The sequence below is a fragment of the Lepisma saccharinum genome, chromosome 7 (assembly GCF_977018435.1).
Source record: "Lepisma saccharinum chromosome 7, izLepSacc3.1, whole genome shotgun sequence".
Classification (NCBI taxonomy): domain Eukaryota; kingdom Metazoa; phylum Arthropoda; class Insecta; order Zygentoma; family Lepismatidae; genus Lepisma; species Lepisma saccharinum.
The window spans coordinates 63,175,631-63,180,376 of NC_139235.1; the positions used below are offsets into that span (position 1 = coordinate 63,175,631).

The 4,746-nt window shown below is 38.6% G+C and overlaps 1 non-coding gene across 1 annotated transcript; it reads right to left on the reverse strand.

The window, feature by feature from the left end:
* Positions 1-335: 335 nt before the first annotated feature.
* Positions 336-442, reverse strand: LOC145990566 (U6 spliceosomal RNA). Its single transcript, XR_014441984.1, has one exon. It is a non-coding gene; the product is annotated as a U6 spliceosomal RNA (small nuclear RNA).
* Between the last annotated feature and the right edge of the window lie 4,304 nt (positions 443-4,746).

The following is a 4,746-nucleotide window of genomic DNA, read 5'->3' on the forward strand; positions in this document are numbered from 1 at the left end:
ATTAGCAGGATTAAACATCTTGTATGAAAAGTTGTAATATACTGAGAATTTCGTCTTCATGGTTTCTATTCTATCCCACTTTTTCGCCTTTAGAATGCGGCTGCTGATAAGGTATAAATAAATAAATAAAATTCTGGCTATGGGCCTGGATGGTAGGAAAAAAATATTTTAAAAAGTAGCATTAAAACTCTGTAACCTCCCAACTTTTGCGTCCTTTCGCTAGGACTGTTTCATGTTATTTACGCCATTTTCCTAGCACAAGCACAAGGAAAGAAATATACGGCAAAAGTTTAATACGTGCCAGACGATTAATCAATGAAAGAGAAGAAATGTTAAAAAATGTGGAACGCTTCACGATTTTGCGTGTCATCCTTGCGCAGGGGCCATGCTAATCTTCTCTGTATCGTTCCAATTTTAGTATATGTACCGCCGAAGCGAGTACATTCGCAACTACTCGACTTGCAGTATATATACCACAGAAACGAATAGACGTTTCACTCGCGAGAGGTAATCTGCTTATGTTTAATAGTGGAGTTAAACAGTAACAAAATATCAAATAATTATGTCAAAAAATTGTATATTTATATTATCCGTATATCGAAAGGAGATTGATTATGAAATAATCCAAATGTAATTTTTTACATAAGTATAACTGTGATTTTTAGGTATTTCTTGGGCATCGCTGGAGACAGCATCACAATTATCTCGAAATTTCGTGCTAGGAACTATAAGAAATAAACTACTTACCAAATAAAAGATCTCATTAACTACTAATACATCCATAATCGTTAATACACAATGTTTATTAGTTGGAATGTTCATCCAACTACATAGTTAGAACAGGCGCCGCACGATGCCGCTAGCTTCCATACTAACGAACAAAACTCGTCCATTCAGTGTTGCCAGTCGATGGAGCATTACCTGAACATTCGAAAATTTCTTCCGATACTTATAATTCCTAAGCAAAGCAAGTTATCGCCCTTACGGGCTGTAAAGCCACGGGTTATTATTATAAGCAAGTGATCGAATTAGGAGGAAACCAGGAAATTTCCCCATCTGAATTTTACCTCTACACTATATTTCTAAATCCATTCCCAACCGGGAAATAAAAGTTTCCTAACATCTGAGAACGTGTGTATTACTATTATCATACTTATTTTATTGTATGTTATTATTCACCAATAATTTTCAGTATTGGATCCCAACTTAATGAGGGGGGAAATCAGGGTGATGAGGCTCTTTGTTGTCCATTCTTTGTATATGTTTTGGATCTTATTCGAGTAGACTCCCAAACTAATTGTTTGTGTTTGTTGTGAGAACCCTTCCCCCCCGGAAACATTTGGTGGGGGGGTTTCAGGACAAAATCGTTAGTGGGGGAATTCCCCCTGCCCCCCCCCCCCAGGATTTCGCACCCTGGAGGAAATGATAATTTTACTCCTGACATGACATCCAATCTTTGTAAAAATCGTGGAACTTCGAATAGAAAACAGATTTTCTTTTAAAAAAGAAAGGTCTACTGCTTTAAGTAAATATACCCAGTTTCAGATATGGGCCTATACCGCGTTTGTTACAACCTGTCCCGGTTCCCGCGCTATTTGATCGCTGGCTTTTCAAGGTGCTGGGGAAAGTCAAAGCCAGGCAGCCAATTAAAATACGCAACGTGGCAACAGCGTCTACGTAAGCGCCTCTCTTCTGGCTTCCATTCGCTCCTCGCTGTCCAGCAGACGATTTTTCCCTCGTTTCTCATTGGCACCGAAACTGTCTAGCGATCCCTATCGCGGGAAACGGGACAGGTTCTAACAAACGCGGTATAGAGCATGGGCGTCCGGAAGGGGGGCAAAGGGGGGCCGTGGCCCCCCTGGAAAATGAAAGTCAACCAAAAATTATGTATTTCGCACATATAATTTCATTTTAGCCACAATAATATGTGTTAATTATTGCATGAACACCATAAATTCAAATTTAAGCAATGTTTTTTTTAGGGAACAACACTATTTTTGGGGGAAATGTGCCTTGTTTGCCCTCCCCTGGAAAAAATAACTTCCTTGCCCCTCCCTGGAAAAAAACCTGCGGACGTCCATGGCCTAGAGGTCCACGAATTGCCCTATCTTAATGACTGACTACCCCTGGCATAATACCAATAGTTAATTTTAATGTTTCCCGTGCTCATATTTTAAAATTGAATATTAACATAGTTGAAAACTAATTATTGTGACTTGTAAGTTCCAACAGTTGAGAAATTTTACTAACTTCGAATTCTATGAAGCCAACGGCAGAGTGATCATCACAATTGCTGCGACGCTAAGGGTCTAGGGTTCGAATCCCAGCCTGGGCATGGGTGTTCTTTTTAAGTGTGTCATTTCACAAGACTAGTAGAGTAGAAGGCTGGGGCCATACCTGATCACGTGGTCCTTGACGTCAGGCGTGACGTCACGGGCGGACAGATCGCTCTACGCTCCGGTTTCGCAGCCGAATCAAAGCAGTAATTATGAACAAAAAAGAGCCGCAATTATGCCCAGAAGCTAATTGGGAGTGAATACACAGACTTACTTAGGATCCGACATAACGTATGTCCTTACAGATGGATTACACAGCCATTTACGCACACATTTTATCGGTAGTTTATATGTCGTCACATTCCTCTGTGAAACATTAGGTTTCATGTAAAATTGGGTTAATTCACCTAGTAATGCGTTTTGTTAGGGCAGAAAGAAAAATATATGTTGAATGCGTAAAATAATTTTGTTAAATAAAGAAAGGCAGAAAGCCAAAATTATGGATAAGTTGAATATGTAAAAGAAAACATCCTCATCTATGCTCTCTTTTAGGAGTGAGAGAGGAGCTGTTTCCACTTAACTTCTTCAAATTTGGTAACTTTGCTTCAACTATTGATATTTATTTCTTCATTAATTTTCCTTATTCAGATTACAATTCTGAGTCTTATGAATCTTTGAACTACACAGGGAGGAATGTGAGGAAGTTCCGTGTGTATTATGTCACAAACACTTTAAACAACTTTAGACTGAACAAAAACTTGAGACATAGAACTGAAGAAAGTCGAGGCTCACTTTATATACGTATATATATAATCAGTGGGATGTCGAACAGGGGTGCCCACAGGCGGGTATGTGAAAGCTGGTTGAGTCCGCTTAACTTTGGGGGGGGGGGGGGATTGTAATGAAAATTTGACTGAATAAATAATAGAACAATGGAGGACGGAAGTTGAACTACGTTGTCATTTAAGCATCACTCGTATATAAATAGCAAGTTGTGTATTTCCAAGGGAATTATAACAGTTACTATGTATTAGTAGTGATGTTAACGAGACTAGACACGAGAAGAGATGGCATTTTCACGCGACGAGACATACCAGTGTCGTCTCTCGGCAACACGGTATCTACTATTTGAGGTGCACAATATCCAGCCAGCTATTACATATTAAACCTTAAATTTTTATCGTGAATTCTGATGTGGAATTACCCTTGGTTGGGGAAGTTTCCAACTCTGTAGTAAGGAAATTGAGCACTAGGATAGGAGATAGCCAAGTCTTGCGTATTAATTACTGTTGCGCTTAGACTGTTGTGGGAATTTTGGTATGGCGATTGAGAATTAAATTATTTGGAGGAGGTCGAGATTGAACTCTTCAATACCAACAGTGAACCTAAAATTGACATAGGAATTTTGGTGGGGGACTGGATATTAAATTGGGAGGGGTATGCTTGCAGTTTTTATCTTACGATACACGTGAGAGCCTTTATTAAAAAATTACAATATTATTATTTTTTATTCTAATAATTGTAACCCAATTGAAGTGTATGGTAGCCTGATGTTGTGTAATGAGACTACTGGTATCGCAATCCATTAACAAGTCTCGTTAGATGCGATGTGTTCAGTTTTATATTGTCGCCCGCTGTTTTTATTTTTTCATCGGAGATCACGACACGTCGCAACACCTCACTCAAGGTATTGTGAACTGCAACACCTCACAACCCACCAGGGTGCGAAATCATTGGAAACTGGTGAGGGGGAGAAAGTTCTTAACCTACAACCCCCTCCCCACAAACATATGTGTGAATTATACGATGTACATATTTATAATGTTATTAAAAGTAAAAATAAATTACTCAATTAAAAGAATTATTATGATTATTAATTAGAAATTAATTTGTTACTTTCATACATATCAGATAGTGTAAAGCAGCTAACTAATTCCATTACTAACCGGTTAAAGATGTTAATAAATTATGACATAGTTGAAGTGGTTTTATTATGTGTAAGTTTTTGTTTAGTTAGATTTCATAGTTATTATTGTTTTGCATTCTTGTTTTACTTTTACTGTGCGTATTGATGTAGATTTGTTAATGATCTCTTGAGGCAGAAAGCATTCAACACTCACAACCACACTAATTTGTGTGTGTTTTCGATATTATTCTTAGTAAAGTATATTTGAAATTAAAAGTAATTGCTTATCTTTTCATTGTTATAACAAAAACTCTTTCCCCGGGAAATTTTTGAGGCCAAGATTGTTGGTGGGGGGGGGGAAATCCCCCTCGTCCCCTCCAGGATTTCGCACCCTGAACCCAACAATCCAGAAATACAAGAAAAAAGGAGCGAAAAGAACAAAACAGATCAGCCTTTCCACGTTTCTTTCCGTATGGGGTAAAGACTCATCTGGGTTTTGTCCGCCCATGACGTCACACCCGCGGCAGTCGCGAAAAGAGGCGTGTCTGACCCCAGCCTTTCCTT